Source organism: Dasypus novemcinctus, chromosome 6 (genome assembly GCF_030445035.2).
Source record: "Dasypus novemcinctus isolate mDasNov1 chromosome 6, mDasNov1.1.hap2, whole genome shotgun sequence".
Taxonomy (NCBI): Eukaryota; Metazoa; Chordata; class Mammalia; order Cingulata; family Dasypodidae; genus Dasypus; species Dasypus novemcinctus.
Window position 1 is genome coordinate 130,948,065 of NC_080678.1, and position 18,648 is coordinate 130,966,712.

An 18,648-nucleotide genomic window follows, 5' to 3' on the forward strand; every position below is an offset into this window, starting at 1 on the left:
CGCTGGGGGGCGCTGGGGCGCGCCGGGGGCCTCTGGCGAGGGGGGAGCTTCCTGCCGGCCCTGCCGCGGGCGTGCCGGCGGCGCGCTCTGGCCGCGGGCCCGGGGCGGTGAGTCACGGCTGTCCCTCCTTCCCGCCCGCGCGCCCTCGGGCGGGGCGCCTCCCCTGCGGGTCCTCGAGGGCCCCGGGGCGCGGAGAAGCGGCGGCCGCAGGCCGGGCCCCAGGCTCGGCGTTGGGCCCCCGGCCCGGGCACAGCCCCGCGCTCCCCCGAGGCTGGTCTCGGGGACCGCCCGCAGGCGCCGAAGGGCGAAAGCTGGGGCTCGCTTCCGTTTCAGCCCTATCCCATTCACACGTTAGGTAAAACACTGCACTGTCTTTCTGCGGTTTACGGCGGGGATCCCTCTTCTCGGAAATTCCGTCTTGAGATAGTCTGAAATAAAACCAGGAAACCGCAGAGATGCCGTCCCGCTCCAGGACGTTCTTTCCCGGTCATATGAGTAGGTTTTGGTTGAACGGTCCAAGATGGGATTCGTAAATTGTTACAACTACGAATGATCAGAGCGGCGCGTAGCTCTGGAGGGGAAGCGCTGCTTGCGCGCTGCCCTGGTAAGTGAGGCGCCCGCGAGGTCCCTGCTCAGGCCCGAGAGCTGCGTCACCAGCGCCAGCCGGCCCAGGGTATTTTGGTGGTTTTAAAATGGCTCCTTTTGACATGCGAAATTGCTGTCCCTCTTGACATGTTCGCGTAATTCATCCATTAGAATATGGAAAATAGAGTTTCTTAGTTCTCGAAATATTCCATAAAATAGGTGACAGTCCTGGTCAGTTACATTCATCTATCCGGTACTTCAGAGGCACAATTGTCTGCCCTGACATATGAAGCTGTAGTTTTTCTTTCTTTTTTTTTAAAAACCTTGTCTGTGAAAGAAATTATGTATTATTACTTATGTGTGTCTTGTGTTTTGCAGTGAAAAATATTCTCTGGCCTGAATCCTGAATTGGGTTTGTTGGTCAAAAGATCAAGGTACCAAATTTCCTTTTCATTTCATGGACTTGTAGTTTAGCATTGGGGAAAAAAAAAAAAAAGGCCCCAGAGTTTCAAAATAAAGTGATTGTCATCAGTGCAAAACATATGGAAATGTTTTTCTCTTCAGATTAAATACTTTGGTATAGTTTGAGGAAAGTGGCTTAAAAGCTTAGTTTTATTGTCCTTATCTCTTCCTTGATAACCACAACCTTCAGAAAAATGAATACTGTACTTTGCCTCCTCGGAGCCTGGGTCACCTGAATTCAGGAAGGGATTTGAAAGGGGTGAGGTTAGAGCTGTGAAAATTATTATTTATTGAGTCTTCTCTGAGTAAGTGCCTTACAAATGGCTCTACAAGAACACTGTAAAGTAGCTGCTGCTTTAATTTTTAAAATGCTTATAGTATTTTAATTACATGCAAGTTGTAAAAAAAAAAAACTGTACAAGTATTTTTAAAAAGTGAAATTATCCATACTCTCCCTTTCTCTTATATTTAGTATATAGTGAATAGTTGAAATATTTTTTGCCTTAAGTAGGTAATTCCAGATTTAACAGAAGGGGAAACTGAGGCTTACATAGAGAAGGTAAATTGATGATCACCTAACTGGTACATAGCAGGCTGAGATAGAAACCCATATATCTGGCTCTAAAGTTATGAGATTTCTACTAGTCTAAGAAATATTTTTTTAAGAATCACTTCTATCCAGTTTGAAATTATTTATTTTGTTGTAAAGTCTAGTATCAGTTCTACACTGAATGATTACTTTTATAAAATATGCAGATATTTTAAAATTTTTAAAAATTTGATTCCTTTTATTTATTTATTCCCCCCTGTATTAGTCAGCCAAAGGGGTGCTGATGTGAAATATCAGAAACTGGTTGGGTTTTTATAAAGGGTATTTATTTGGGGTAGAGCTTACCGATACCAGGCCATAAAGCACAAGTTACTTCCCTCACCATAGTCTATTTGGAGCAAGTTGGCTGCCGACGTCTGTGAGGGCTCAGGCTTCCTGGGTTCCTGTGTTCCTGGGGCTTGCTTTTCTCTGGGTTCAAGGTTCCTTCCTTCCTGGTGCTGGCTTCTCTTTCTTCTGGGTGCTGACTTCGCGGGTCTTCAGCATCAAACTCTAAACATCAGAAATCCCCAACTCTGTTCTTTGTCATGCCTTTTATCTGTGCGTCCCCACCCACCAAGGGGTGGGGAAACAACGCCCTAATCAGAACTTAATCATGCCTGGGTACAGATCAGATTACAAGCATAATCCAATATTTCTTTTTGGAATTCATCAATTATATCAAACTGCTTCACCCCCTTGCACTTGCTTACTGTCTGCTGTCTGTGTCCATTCGTTGCATGTTCTTCTGTGTCTGCTTGTCTCCCTTTGTTGCATCATCTTGGCTGTGCCAGCTGTCCACCAGCGCGGGCCATCAGCTCTCTGTGGGCATGGGCCAGCTTGCCTTCACAAGGCAGCATATGGTAGATGGGAACCCAATTGATTGAGCCACAGCCACTTCCCAAAATATGCAGATATTTTGCAAATTAAAGTTTAATTATCAGTAGTTTCCAGTGCCAAAAAATAGACGAGAATTTAACTTGAAGGGAATTTTAGTCATTTGGTAACATTCAACAAAGACATGGTGATTTTCCACCTGCAGTTTAAAATTCCAAGTCTCTTCTTAACCTATGCCATGCTTTTGTGCTTTTAAAAATAATTTAGAAGGCTCTCGTTCACTCTGAATCACACCCACAGTCCATGCCTCAGACCGTGTACTTTTCTTGTTTTCTTGTATCTTACCAAATTCTTCACTCCCTTGCCTACCTTATCATGTGTTCTTAAATTCTTTTACGCAACATAAGCCAAGAACCTAGAGGCCCAGAACCCAAAGCCTTCCCCTAACATTATTTGGCGAGCCAGCCAGGAGACACAGAGGCAAATAACGCTCCCCAGCAGCCTGCCAGGACTGATGTGGACCAGATTGCTGCGTGGTGGGATTCTTGACCCTCGGTGTTGGTTGTTCATGCTTCCAGTCCAGCAGCCACCAGAGTCCTGTTGTCTCCAAGGACTGGGGTATGGGAGGTCTCCCACCTCGAGTGCTGATGTTCCTAAATGCAGCAAGTCATGAGAAAAACCAGGTTTCCCTGAATCTTTGGTGACCTCAAAAATTTATCTGGAAGAATTTGGCCAAAATGTTAATCATGGAAATCCCCAGAGTTTCCTCTAAGAGGAGGATAACATGAGTGACTGTTCACCAAGCTCACCAGATGGTGTTCATCCAAATGAGTACCCGCATCATTATCCTTTGGAGGTTTCACCTATTTTCCAGTGATGCTGCCAAGATAAAAATATTTTTGGTGCTCCTCTTTGGGATCAGAATAGGTAACATACCCTTTTTTTTTTTTTTGAAGACTTTATTTGTTTCTCTTCCCTCCTCTCTCCTCTATTCCCCCCAAGTCTGCTCTCTGCGTCCATTCGCTATATGTTCTTCAGTGTCCGCTTGTATTCTTGTCAGCGGCACTGGGAATCTGTGTCTCTTTTTGTTGTGTCATCTTACTGCATCAGCTCTCCATGTGTGTGGCACCACTCCTGGGCAGGCTGCACTTTTTTCGTGTGGGGTGGCTCTCTTTATGGGGCACACTTCTTGTGCGTGGGACTCCCCTATGCGGAGGACACCCCTGTGTGGCACGGCACTCCTTGCATGCATCAGCACTGTGCATGGGCCAGCTCACCACATGGGTCAGGAGGCCCTGGATTTGAACCTTGGACCTCCCATGTGGTAGGTGGACACTCTGTCAGTTGAGCCAAATCCCCTTCCCAGATAACATACCCTTTTGCATGACTTCAGAGAGGGCCAGTTTTCCTTATTTTATTTTTTAATGAAACTGTTGTTACGAGTAGACTAATTTAATTTTGTATTCTTCTGTGGTAAATGTTACATGATTGAATTAAATAATTTTGTGCAAAAAAATATTTTAGAAGAAAACTTAGGATTTAGAAAGACATATTCTGTAAATACATGAACAATGTAGTCATTTAAAAATAATAATTTGAAAAGATAACACATGCTTTCTACTTTCTGTTTCTGTGGATTTATCTATTCTGGACATTGCATGGAAATAGAATCATTCAATCTGTGTATCTAGACACTGACTTCTTGCGCTTAGAATAATGTGTCCAAGGCTCACCCAGATTGTAGCATGTGTCAGCCCTTCTTTTTTTTATTGCTGAATAATATTCCATTGTATAGATATACCACATTTTGTGTATTCATCAATTGATGGAGTTTTGGACTGTTTCCATTTTTTGGCTATCATGAATAATATTTTTAGGAGCACTCAAGTTTTTGCATGGAGATATATTTTCAATTCTTTGGAGTGTATACTTAGGAGTAGACTTGCTGGGTCATGTGGCGACTCTGTTTAATTTCTTGAAGAACCTCCAACTATTTTCCAAAGCAGCTTCACTATTTTACTTTGCTTTCAGTAGTGAACGAGGGTTCCAGTCTCTCCACATCCTCAACAACACTTACCTGTCTTGATAATAGCTGCCTCGTGTGGGCAGTGACACCTCACTGTGGTATTGATTTGCATCTCTTTAATGACTGATGAAGTTATATATCTTTTCATGTGTTTGTTCGCCATTTTCATATCTTTTCTGGAGAAATTTCTGTTTAGATCATTTGCCCTTAAAATTTTTTACTTTATTTTTAAAGAAGTTTTAGATTATAGAAAATTTATATCCAAAACATAGGGCAGTCCCATATACCCCACCCTTCCCCCTCTCATATTTTCCCCAATTAATAACATCTTATATTGGAGTCATACATCTGTTACAATTGATGAACAAATGTTGAAGCCTTGCTCCTAATCACAGTCTGTAGTTTACATTATGGTTTATACTTCGTATCATACAATTTTATATGTTTTGACAAAATGTGTAATGGCATGTATGTGTCATTGCAATATCATGCAAAACAATTCCAATGCCCTAGTTTCTACTTATTCACCTTAAGAACCTCTGGTAACCACTATCCTTATAATAAGGTTACAGGTTCTTCTGTTACTAGAATAATAACAGTAAATCTCCTTTGGTCTGTGATTGCATTTCCCTCCTTAGGTTTGTTCATTCCTCAGTCTTGAGGAATTTTGGATGATAATGCCCATTCTGCTTCAGACTGAGATGGTTTTTGGATCCCATGGGGTAGATGGAAGAAACTGTTTAGCTCGCAGTTATATCTCTTTTTGCTTTTTGGCATGAGGGTTATCCATCATCATTATTTTGTTAGTTGAGCTGGGTGAGTCCGATGAACTGGAGAATAGGTGTTGCCTGTACCTCTGCTGAGATTCCATTTGCCCATTTCTAAATTGGGTTGTATTTTTTATTATTGAGGTTTAAGAGTTCTTTATATATTCTAGATATGAGTCCCTTAACAAATAAGTGATTTGCAAATATTTTGTCCCATTCTGTGGGTTGTCTTCAAACTGTTTTTGATGGTGTTCTTTGAAGCGCAAAAATTTTAATTTTTTTAAACCTTTATTTTGTATATTTAATAATAAAAAGTATAAACAAAAACTAAAAAGAAAACATAGTTGAATAAAAACATACATTTCTCAAATGTACCGGATACATTAAAAACATGTTTTTGAGTCATACAATATATTACACAATATATTTACTTCATAGTAGCACAGTCACACAGTATTTGTACTTCTGTGTCTGGCTTGCTTCTCGCAACATAATGTCCTCCAGGTTGATTGTCATATGCTTTACGACTTTATTTCTTCTGACAGCTGCGTAATATTCCATCGTGTGAATAGACCACAGTTTCTTTATCCATTCATCAGTTGATGGACACCTGGGTTGTGTCCAGCTTTTGGCAGTTGTTAATAATACTGCAGTGAACATCGGTGTGCAGGTGTCTGTTCATATTACTGCTCTCAATTCTTCTGGGTACAATACTCAGTATTGTAGGGTTACATGGCAAATCTATATACATCTTGCTTAGGAACTACTGAACAGTCTTCCACAGTGGCTGTACCATTCTATATTCCCACCAACAGTGAATAAGCATTCCTGTCTGTCCACATCCCTCCAACACGTATAGTTCTCTGTCTTTTTTAATAGACCATTCTGATAGGTGTGAAATTATATTTCACTGTAGTTTTGATTTCCCTAATTGTCAGTGATGTTGAGCATTTCTTTATGTGTCTTTTTGCCATTTGTATTTCTGCTTTGGACAAATGTCTGTTCAAGTCTTTTGGCCATTTTTCAGTTGGGTCGGTTGCCTTTTTATTGTTGAATTGTAACATTTCTTTATATATCCTGGATATTAAACCCTTATTGGACATGTGATTTCCAAATATTTTCTCCCATTGAGTTGGCCGCCTTTTCACCTTTTTGACAAAGTCCTGTGAGGTGCAAAAGTGTTTGATTTTGAGGAGGCCCCATTTATCTATTTTTTCTTTCATTGCTCATGCTTTGGGTGTAAGTCCAAGAAACCACCACCTACTGCAAAGTCTTGAAGACGTTTCCCTACATTTTCTTCTAGTAGTTTTATGGTCCTGACTTTTATATTTAGGTCTTTGATCCTTTTGAGTTGATCCTTTTCTTTTTTTTTAAGATTTTTATTTTTGTTTATTTCTCCTCCCTCCCTTCATTGCCTGCCCTCTATGTCCATTTGCTGTGTGTTCTTCTGTATCTGCTTGTATTCTCATTAGGTGGCTCCTAGAACTGATCCTGGGACCTTCCGGAGTGGGGGAGAGGTGATCATTCTCCTGCACTACCTCAGCTTCCTGGTCTGCTGTGTCTCTAATTGTCTCTCCTCTGTGTGTCTTTTTGTTGCGTCATCTTGCTGCGTCAGCTCTCCTCATGGGCCAGTTCACCACATGGGCCAGCTTGCCTTCACCAGGAGACCCTGGGCATCGAACCCTGGACTTCCTATATGGTAGATGGGAGCCCATTTGCTTGAACCATATCTGCTTTCCTTGAGTGGATTCTTATATAGGGAGTGAGATAGGGGTCCTCTTTAATTTTCTGGTTATAGATACCCAGTTGTTTCAGCACTGTTTGCTGAAGAGACTGTTTTGTCCCGTTAACATTAACTTGGTAGGTTTGTAAAAAAAACCAGTTGACTGTATAGGTGAGGGTTTATTTCTGGATTCTCAATTCTGTTCCACTGATGAAAGTGTCTATATGCCAGTACCATGCTGTTTTAACCACTGTAGCTTTGTAATATGTTTCTAGGCAGTGAAGTTCCTCCCATATCACTCTTCTTTTTTAGACTGCTTTTGGCTATTCTGGTGAACTTTTGCTCCCAAATGATTTTGGTTAATTGCCTTTTCTAATTCTGTAAAGTAGGCTGTTGGAATTTTGATTGGTATTGAATTGAATCTTAAATCAGTTTGGTTAAGATTGATATCTTCATGATATTTATTCTTCCAATTCATGAACACGGAATGTCTTTCCATTTGTTTAGGTCTTTTAAAATTTCTTTTAGCATTGTTTCATATTTTCCTGCATTTAGGATTCTGTACTACTTTGCTTAAATTAAATCCTATGTATTTGAGGCTTTTTGTTGATATTAAAAATGGACTCTTCCCCCACTTTCCTCCTCAGATTGTTCAGTACTGGTGTACAAAAACATTACTGATTTTTGCATGTTTATCTTATATCATCCTACTTTGCCAAACTCATTTATTAGCTCAAGTAGCTTTGTAATGGATACTTCAGAATTTTCTAAGAACAGGATCATGTCAGCTGCAAACAGTGAAAGCTTTACTTCCTCTTTTCATATTTGGATGCCTGTAATTTTTTTTCTTGTCTAATTGCCCTAGCTAGAACTTCCAGTACAATATTGGATAACAGTGGTGACAGTGGGCATCCTTTGTCTTGCTCCGGATTGTAGAGGGAAAGCTTTCAATCTCTCCCTATTGAGTATGATGTTGGCTATGGGTTTTTTATGTATGCCTTTTATCATATTGAGGAATTTTCCTTCTATTCCTATCTTTTGAAGTGTTCTTATCAAAAAAGGGTGCTGGATTTTGTCAAATGCCTTTTCTGCATTGATTGAGATCATCATGTGTTTTTTTTCCTTCAGTTTGTTAATGTGGTGTATTGCACTGATTGCTTTTCTTACAGTGAACCAGCCTTGCATACCATGAGTAAATCCCACTTGGGGATTTAATATATAATGCTGTTGGATTCAGTTTGCAAGTATTTTGTTGAGAATTTTTACATTTATGTTCATTAGAGAGGTTGGTCCGTAATTTTCTTGTGGTGTCTTTATCTGGCTTTGGTATTAGGGTGATGTTGGCTTCCTAAAGTATTTGGGGTCATTTTCCCTCCTCTTCATTTTTTTGGAAGAGTTTAAACAGAATTGTGTTAATTCTTTTCAAAATGCTTGGTAGAATACACTTGTGAAACCATTTAGTCCTGGAATTTTCTTTGCTGGAAAAATTTTGGTGCAGATTCAGTCTCCTTAAATGTGATTGGTTTGTTAAGTTCTTGTATTTTTTTGTAGTGTCATTGTAGGTTGTTGTGCCTTTCTAGGAATTTGTCCATTTCATCTAGTTTGTCTAGTTTGTCGGCATACAGATTCTCATAATATCCTCTGTAGTAGTTTGATATGGTTAATGATTTCCAAAAATAGATATTGGATTATGTTTGTTAGCTGGTCTGTACCTAGGTGATTGAATTATGATCAGGGCTTTGATTGGGCCACATTAGTAGGGTGTTGAGTCCCTGCCCCTTGGTGTGTGGGGATTCACCGATAAGAGACATGACAAAGGACAGAGTCGGAGATTTTCTTGACGTTGGAGTCTTGAGCTGGAGCCCTGGGAAATAAGCACGCAGAGGAGCTTGATATGAGGAAAGAGAAGAAAGCCCTAGGAAGAGAGGAACCCTGAGTCTGGAGAAAAGCAAGCCCTGGGAAGAGAAGAACCCAGGAGGCATGAGCCCTTGCAGACATCGGCAGCAATCTTGCTCCAACATGTGGCAAAAGACTTTAGTGAAGGAAGTAACTAATGCTTTATGGTATGTGGGCTTCTACCCAAATAAATACTCTTTAGAAAAGCCAACATTTTTCTGATATTTTGCATCAGTACCCCTTTGGCTGACCAATATACCTCTTATGATCCTTTTTATTTCTGTGGGGTCAGTCATAACTTCCCCCCTTTCATTTCTGATTGTATTTATTTACATTTTCTCTCTTTTTTTTCTTTGTTAGTCTGGCTAGGGTTTTGTCAATTTTATTGATGATCTCAAAGAACCAGCTTTTGTTGACTTTCTCTATTTTTTTTTGTTCTCAATTTCATCTATTTCTGCTCTAATCTTTATTATTTCTTTCCTTCTGCTTGCTTTGGGATTGGTTTGCTGTTCTTTTTCTAGTTTCTTCAGTTCTGTTAAATCTTTGAGTTTAGTTCTTTCTTCTTTTTAATATAGGCATTTAGGGCTATAAATTTCCCTTTGAAGACTGCCTTTGCTGTATCCCATAAGTTTTCATATATTCTCATTGTCATTTGTCTCAGTATATTTACTGATTTCACTTGCAATTTCTTCTTTGACCCACTGATTATTTAGGAGTGTGTTGTTCAGCCTCCACACATTTGTGAATTTACTTTTTTCCTATTATTGATTTACAGTTTCATTCCATTATTAACTGAGAAGGTGCTTTGTATAATTTCAATCTTTTTATGTTTACTGAGAGCTGCATTGTGCCCTAACGTGGTCTATCCTAGAGAAAGATCCATGGGCACTTGAGAAGAATTATAATCCACTGAGTTTGGATGCAGTGTTCAGTTTATGTCTCTTAGGTCTAAATCACTTATCATATTGTTTGAGTTCTCTGTTGATCTTCTGTCTAGTTGCTCTATCTAATGATGTGAGTGGGGTGTTGAGGTCTCCAGGGATTATTGTAGAGATGTCTATTCTTCCCTTCAGTTTTCCCAGGTTAGGTGCATAGATATTTATGACTGTTTTATCTTCCTGGTGGATTGTCCTTTAATTAATGTATTACTGCCTTCTGTATTTCTTACAACTTTTTGCATTTAAAGTCTGTTTTGTCTGATATTAGTATAGCTACCCTGCTCTTTTCTGGTTACTATTCGCGTGGAGTATCTTTTTTCTAACCTTTTACTTCCAGCCGTTTTGTATCTAGGTCTAAGGTGAGTTTCTCGTAAGCAGCATATGGATGGCTCATGTTTTTTTATCCATTCTGTCAGCCTGTATCTTTTGATTGGGGAGTTTAATACATTCACATTTTAATGATATTACTATAAATGCACTGTTTACTTCCACCATTTTATTCTTTGGTTTTCATAGGTCATATCTTATTTTTGTCTTTTTATTCTTTTGGTTATCTTTTCCTCTATTCTTCTATACTCTCCTCCAAGCCTGTGTTTCCTGTCTTTTTCTCTTAGGTTCTAAGGCTTCCTTTAATATTTCCTGCAAAGGTAGATTCTTTTTTGCAATTTTCTTAGTTTCTGTTTGTTTGGGAATATTTTAAGCTCACCTTCATATTTGAAGGACAGTTTTGCTGGATACAGAATTCTTAGCTGGCATTTTTTCTCTATCAGTATCCTATTTGTATACTGTCCTCTCGCCTCCATGGTTTCTGAAAAGGTATCTGCACTAAGTCTTACTGGTCATCCCTTGTACGTGATAGTTTGCTTCTCCATTGCTGCTCTGAGAATTTTCTCTATCTTTGATGTTTGTAATTTTGAGTAGTATGTTTCTTAAATTGGGTCTGTTCGTGTTTATTCAGATTGGGGTATGGTGTGCTTCTTGGACATGGAAGTTCATTTCTTTCATGAGAGTTGGGACATTTTCAGCTATGATTTCCTCAAATACTCTTTCTGCCCCTTTTTCCTTCTGTTCTCCTTCTGTAACTCCCATGAAACATAAGTTGTTGCTTTTTGTATGTCATTCAACTCTTTCAGCCCCTGCTCAATTTTTTTCCATTCTTTTCACTCTCTGTTCTTTTCTCTCTTCAATTTTAGCTGTTTTGTTTTTGGTGTCATGTATTCTTTCTTCTATCCTTTTTAAGTCCACTGTCATATACCTGTGGTGTGTTTATGATCCCACCTATTGTGTCATTCATTCTCATGAGTTGTTACTTTCTGTTCAGAATTTCAAATTCTTCACGCCTGTTCAGTGTCTTTTTTTTTTAAAGATTTATTTTTTATTTATTCCCCCCCACCCCGTTGTCTGCTTTCTGTGTCAATTCGTTGTGTGCTCTTCCTTGTCTGCTTGTATTCTTGTCAGTGGCACTAGGATTCTGTGTCTCTTTTTTGTTGTGTCATCTTGCTGTGTCAGCTCTCTGTGTGTGCAGTACCACTCCTGGGTAGGCTGTGCTTTTTTTGCACGGGGCAGCTCTCCTTATGGGGTGCACTCCTTGTGCATGGGGCTCCCCTACACAGGGGATATCCCTGTGTAGTAGGGCATTCCTTCCATGCACCAGCACTGTGTGTGGGCAGCTCACCACATGGGTCAGGAGGCCCTGGGTTTGAACCCTGGACCTCCCATATGGTAGACAGATGCTCCATCAGTTGAGCCAAATCCGCTGCCCTGCTCATTTCTTGATGTCATTTATCTCTTTAACCCTATTTTTTTTTTTAATCCCATTTTGTCTTTGTCTTTTGTGCTTTGCTTTGCCACGCTGGGTGTGCACCTCTCCGTGCCATGTAGGGGCCTGCACCTCTCTGCACAGTTCTGGGGTGCCATTTTTCTTTTTTTCCCAGGAGGTCCCGTGGATTGAACCTGGGTCCTCCATATGGTCAATGGGAGCTCAATTGCTTGACCCACAGCAACTTCCCCATATTGTCTTTGAACTCATTAATTTGATTTTGGAAATTTGTGGGCATCTCGCTATTAGTTCTCTCAAATTCTGCATTTCTTCTGGGGCTTTTATATATTCCTTTTCTTTAGCCACGTCTTTATTTTCTTAGTATGGCTTGTAATTTTTTGCTGATGTCTAGGCATCTGATTAGGATGTAGTTCACTCAGATGCTCAATTTCTTCTGTTTTGTAGCGATTTAGTGGCAGGAGGCTGTGTTACCAGTTCTTTTGATTCTTGTCTTGACCTGGATTGTTAGGATTTTCCCTTCTGGTTGCTCAAAACTGGGTGTTGTATCCAGTAATTGGTTATAAACTCGCTTTCTAGGGGCTTGGGGAGGGAGGCCATAGAGGCTGGAAAAAGCCTCTCCTTATTTTAAATTTTATTTTGTGCACCTCCTTGGTCTGCCAGCAGATGATGCTCTTTTGCAGATCTCATTTCAGTGCCTGGTTGGAGTGTACTTGTTGCAACACAGACGGGATTAATGTGACAGAGCTTCCTGCCTAGAGGCTAGGAGCCTGGTAATTCAAACTTTCTCTGAGGCAGTTCTCCAGCCTTCCCTGGCAGCCCCCTCCCTTATCCTGGGTAGGAAATATTTCCACTCCCCTCTGAGTCCTCAACAATCAGTCCCTGTTAGTAGAGGAGGAGATCGGGAGGGTCGTATATCTTCAGTATAGCTTCAGCTGGGTGCTGGCTCCCAAGGCAGACAATGGTGTGGCCCCATCTGGCCTGGAAGGGCTCCTGGGACACAGCAGACCAAATCTGGGTCTGAAGCTGAGCCAGCCTTAGGCTGTGTCCCTCTCTCTCCCCTTTGCTGGGGTGGTGGATCCCTGGAGCCCCCTTTGTCTGTCGTCTCCGGTGCAGAGGACTAAGAATTCTAAGGTGTCCTTAGTGTTGGGGACGGTGCAGGCAGCAGCAGCCGCTGGTTTCAGCTCACAGTTCTGTCCCTGAGATTTCCCTCCTTTGTCCTTCTCTCCTCTGGGGCCTGTCCAGCCTTCACCTGGTGTCCTAAACCCTAGAAGATCTTCTTCCAGGCTCTTTCAGCCTCTCCTCCAGCTGTTTTTCTGGAGGAGAAGAGTCCCATGTCTTTCTAGTCCGTCATCTTCCCAGAAGTACCAAAAATTTAAATTTTTATGAAATCCAATTTATTTTTTAAAAAATAAATTATGATTACTTTTTGGTGGTATTGTTATCATACATTGATATTTTCAGAAAATTATGTCTATCGTTTTCAGTGTTATTTGAACTTAAAAATATTTTGTTATTGTGGTAACTCATACAACATAAAATTTCCCCTTTGAACCACTTTCAAGTGTATATTAGGGGCATTCATCACAATGTTGTGCCTCCATCACCATCATGCATTATTAAAACCTTTTCATCTCCGCCAACAGCAACTCTGTATCCATTAAGCATTAATGCCCCGTTCTCCTCAAGCCCTTCACCCCTCATCCCCTGTAATCTGCTTCCTTGCTCTATGAATTTGCATATTCTGGGTATTTCATGTGAGTGAAATGGCACCGTCTCTGTCCTTCGCGTCTGGTTTGTTTTGCTCACCATGGTGGCCTTAAGGTCCATCCACCGTACCGTCACCCGCATGAGAACTCCGTGGCTGTAATGGTGGGGTTATGCGCCGCTGGAGGTGTATGCCGTGTTTTACTTAGGCATTCAGTCACTGATGCACACTCGGGCCACACTGTTTTTCAAAGAGGCTGCGTCACTTTACATTCCCACCAGCAATGCATAAGTGTTTCAATCTCTGTACATCCTCATCAAAACTTATTTTATGTTTTCTTTTAATAGCCATCCCAGTGAGTATGAGTAGTACCTCACTGTTTAGATTTACATTTCCCTAATAACTAGTGATATTGAATATCTTTTTTTCTTCCGTTCCTCCTTCCTCCTCCCCCGCCATTTCTGCTGTCCGTGTCCATTTGCTGTGTGATCTTCTCTATCTATATCTCTTTTTGTTTTATCTTCTCGTCTTTCTCCTCCAGGATTTGATCCTGTGGATCTCTGATACGGAGAGAGGCTCCCTGTCAATTGTGCCACCTCAGTTCCTGGTCTCTGCTGCGCTTCACCTTGACCCTCCCCTTCATCTCTCTTTTTGTTGTGTCATCATCTGGCTTCATGACTCACTTGCGCAGGCACTGGCTCACTGCATGGGCACTCGGCTCCCCACACTGGCGCTCATGCGAACACTCGGCTCACTGTGTGGGCACTCAGCTTGCCATGTGGTCACTGGCTTGCTGTGTGGGTGCTGGCTCTCCACACGGGCACTTATGTGGGCACTTGGCTCACCATGCCGTCACTGGTGTGGGCACTCAGCACGCCACATGGGCACTTGGCTTGCCATGTGGTCACTCGGCTCGCCATGCGGCACTTGGCTCACCACGTGGGCCTTGGCTCGCTGCGCAGGCACGCTTTCTCTTCTTTTTCACCAGGAGGCCCTAGGGATCGAACCCAGGTCCTCCCATATAGTAGGCAGAGGCATTATCACTTGAGCCACATCCACTTCCCTTGAGTATCTTTTCTTTTGTTTCTTTGGCTAATGTATATCTTCTTTGGGGAAATGTCTATTCATATTTCTTGCCATTTTAAAATTGGGTTGTTTGCCTTTTTATTGTTGAGTTGTAAAATTTCCTCGTGTATTTCTTGATACCTTTATCAGATGTATGATTAGCAAATATATTCTCCCATTCTGTGGGTTGTCTTTTCACCTTCTTAATAGGGTCCTTTGATGTACAAAATTAGGACGTTAAAAAAATTTTATTTTTAATTTTTAAAGAAGCTTTAGATTACATGTACTTTACATTGAAAATATAGGGGGGTTCCCATATAACCCACCCCCACACTTTTCCCCATTAACAATATTCTTTCATTAATGTGGTATGTTTGTTACAATTGATGAACACATATTGGAGCTAGTTTACATTATAGTTTATACTTTGCAACAATTTTGCAAAACAATTTTATAGGTTTTGACAAAATGTTTAATGACCTGTATCTGTCATTGCAGTGTCATGCAGAACAATTCCAGTGTCCCAGAAATGCCCCACGTTACACCAATTCTTCCCTCTCCCTCTCCTCAGAACCTCTGGTGACCACTGCTTTTATATCACTTTTACAAGTTCTTCCATTACTAGAATAATAATAAGTCTACTTTAGTCCGTAGTTGCATTTCCCCCTTATGTTTGTTCATTCTTCAATCTTGAGGATTTTGGAATGGTGATGCCTACTCTGTTTCTGATTGAGAGGGGGCTTGGATCCTGTAGCAGTTTGATATGGTTATGAATTCCAAAAATAGATACTGGATTATGTTTGTGATCTTATCTGTACCTGGGCATGACCGAGTTATGATTGGGGCTTTGATTGGGCCAAGTCATTAAGGCCCAAGGGGTGGAGACTCATGATACAAGGCAGGGCAAAGGACAGAGTTGAGGGGTTTTAATGTTGGAGTTTTGATGTTGGAGTTTGATGCTGAAGCCTTAAACTGGAGCCCCGGGAAGTAAGCGCACAGGAAAGAGAAGCCAGCCCCAGGAAGAGAGGAACCCTGAGGCCAGGAAGAAGCAAGCCCTGGGAAGAAAGGAACCTTGAACCCAGAGAGAAGCAAGACCCTGGAAGGGAGGAACCCAGGAAGCCTGAACCTTCACAGCTGTCGGCAGCCATCTTGCTCCAACATGTGAAAATAGACTTTGGTGAGGGAAGTGCTTTATGGCCTGGTATCTAAGCTGCTACCCCAAATAAATACCCTCTATAAAAACCAACCGGTTTCTGGTATTTTGCATCAGCACCCCTTTGGCTGACTAATACAGATCCCATGGGGCAGTGGATGGAACTGTCTTTTTTGCAGTTGTAGATACTCTTTTTTTGGGATGGGCGTTATTCACCATCATCCTCTTGTTAATTGTCCTGGGCAGGTCTGATGAACTGGTAGATACACAACTCTGCTGAGATTCAGGGCTCAACCAGCATATGAACAGACTGAGACATATATTTAATGGATATGATGTAGTATAGGCTCAAATAAAAGGGGCAGAAGAGGCATGTCTAGGGAAATTATAAATGAGTCTAACTGTTACATTGGGAACATATATTTCAAGGTAAGGCCCACTGATACGGTGCCAAATTCCTAGTGTTGTCTGCCCTGCCTACAGTGTTCAGATGTCTCCAGAGCCCTCAAGAGCCCCCCACCCCCACCCCCAGTTTGGGGCACTGTTTACTGTGGACCACTTCTTAAAAGGGGAATCATTTCAAAGATACAGATTTGAAATAAAATTAGAAAGCCAACTTTCTGGCCAGCATTTAGAAAGGACCCCTGCCGAGACGCCAGTGAGTCATTTCTATCCCTGAGAACTCGCGGGTGATGGTCACAGAGTACCAGACATGACTACCTCAAAGAGCCCAGGGGATCCGGCAAAAGGCAAGTGAGTCAAAATGGCAGCTTGGATGAGATGACCATCAAGACTGAACATGACTGTTCCAACATGGGTTTCTGAGTTTTGATAAATGCAGCTTGGTATGTAAGATGTTAACATTACGAAAAGCTGGGTGAAATGTATATGGGAGCTCTTTATAGTATCTTTGCAACTTTTCTGAAAATCTAAAATGATTTCAAAAGAAAAAAGTATTTCAGTACAAATGATTGTGTTAAATTATTGCAAATGAAAAATTTAAAATAATGGAAAATAGTGTGATGGAGAGTTTTATGATCCTTGATGCATATTTTTAAGCATTTCTTTTCAATTTTTCCAAATTTTCAGTTTTTGTCCTGCTTTAAATACTGATTCAATTCTTTTTTTTTTTTTTTTTGACCAGTTATTGTTGTTTTAGTTTTGTAGCTGTAGGGAAAAGTCATAAAGCTCTAAATGCTCTGTAATGAGAACCAATATGAAAAATAGCAATATAGATTAGAAATAACACCTATCTACAGAAATAGATTATGAATGAAACATAAGCCTCCTTTGCTGTTTCAGAACTCAGACAGCAAGCATTTGATCAGTGAGGGATACCTGGGTTGGCTTGAACACTGAATTTATTGGCCCATGGTTTTGAGGCTAGGAAAAGCCCAAATCAAGGGCTCTTCAAGGTCATGCTTCCTCCCCAAAGATGAAGGCATTCTGGGCTGGCCATCCTTGGTCTTTAGCGTTGCCGTCAGTTGGTGTTGCACGGGGTGGCCGCTTCTGGCCTAGCTCCTCTTTGAGGTTCTGTTGACATCAGCTTCTGGCTGCTTTGCTTGCTCTCTGTCTGAATTTCATTCTCTTATAAAGGCCTCCAGTAGTAGGATTAAGACCCATCCTGACGGTGCTGGGCCCCACCCTAACTGATGCAACCCCATTCAAGGTCCTTCCGGCGGGTTGGCACCCACAGGAATGGACTGAGTTTAAGAACATGTTTTTCTGGGGTCCATGCAGCTTCAAACCACCACACTAAGCTATGATTCCTTTGGGCTTTACTGGTTTCCTGGCCCTCCAAGAATGCAATCACAGAGATTCCACAGTTGGTGGGGAACCTGTGGAAAACAATAATTACGTAAAGGACACTGAATGTCTATCCCATGTGTCTTAAAAACAGTCTCAGCCCACCTGTGCTTCTGATAGCATACTGCTGTAGAGTATTACCATAACATAGTGTGACCCATTCTGCCCTGAGGACAGACAGGAGCTTTCCATTTTAATGTAAAGACCAGATCAGCCCCGTTACTATTTTAAGCCACTTGCCTAAGTGCTGCACTAATGACAGCAAGTTGTTGCTGGCACCTTCATCTCAAAGTCTGTTGAAATCAGTTGAGCACTTGCTACTTCATTATAATTTCCAGATGTTGCTTAAAGTTGAGAGTGTGTTTCTGTCCTGTCTTACCATCTGGCACAGTAAACGCCGGTGGCATGTTGCTATTGATTCACAAACTATGCAAAAAGGGAGGCAAAATTTGAAATTATCATCATCACAGCAAGGTCTCACAGGGAACTAGACTCTGCAGATTTCTCACTGGAGAGAACGTGAAAATGCAAGCATCCTAATTCCCAATGCCGTATCTAAAATTGTTTCCCCCCCTCTTAAACTGCACTTGCATTGTAAGGAAATATATGCTCACGGTAAAACAACAGAGCAGGTCAGTCATATTCTGGGTCAAATAGGGCTCACACCGTTGGCTGCCCACCCAGCAGTTATTCCTCCAGCCCGTCTGCTGCGCTGGCAGAACCTGCCGCCCTTCAGGGGCCGGAAGTGCCGGGCTGCCCCCTCCCCGGCTGCTCTCCCAGCCAGGGCACCGGCACTAACCCATTCTGAGGTGGAGGGGCCGCAGAGGCCTGAAGCTGGCTGGCCTGTGGAAAAGGTTTTCTTCACCAGTAAAGAGACGCACGGGAGGACATGCTCTTCTGTCGCTGTGTGCCGCGTTTGATACTATGGAAGTCATCTCCAGCTTGCTGAATACAACAGAGAGAAACGGTGGTAATGAACCGGTGTTCCGAAAATGGGCTAATCCTGCCTCTGGACTTCTTATGAAAGGATTATCTTGTTTTGATAGTAAATGCCCTTTCTTTTAAGCCGTTTTTAGTTGGATTTTTGTTACTTGAGGGCCGGGCTATCCTAACTCTGGATTGCAAGTCAGTGTCTTCCTGTTGACTGCAACAGATGTGCCCCAATTTGTGGCTTAGACTTCTTACTGTTCAAACTCCAGCCCCATACTTGAAATCCCAACGGATCTGAAATTTCCAGAGAGGAAGTGCTAAAGATAGGATGAAGGTTTGCTTTAGTAGAGGGTTGTCCACCTAGAATAGTAAGTGCAGCTGGATGGTGA

The 18,648-nt window shown here is 41.7% G+C and overlaps 1 protein-coding gene across 19 annotated transcripts in view; it reads left to right on the forward strand.

Annotated features, from left to right (window-relative positions):
• The first annotated feature begins 90 nt into the window (after positions 1 to 90).
• Positions 91 to 18,648, forward strand: part of SHLD2 (shieldin complex subunit 2) — a 93,886-nt gene continuing 75,328 nt past the window's right edge. For 4 of the 19 annotated variants that reach the window (XR_011649127.1, XM_058299413.2, XM_058299420.2 and 1 more), the window contains exons 1-2: positions 185 to 604; positions 964 to 1,019. The gene's annotated coding sequence lies outside the window, so the exon portion shown is untranslated. Of the gene's footprint in view, positions 108 to 165; positions 605 to 963; positions 1,020 to 18,648 lie in introns of those variants that run through there. The other 15 variants (XM_071215955.1, XM_071215956.1, XM_071215957.1 and 12 more) reach the window with 13 other exon arrangements.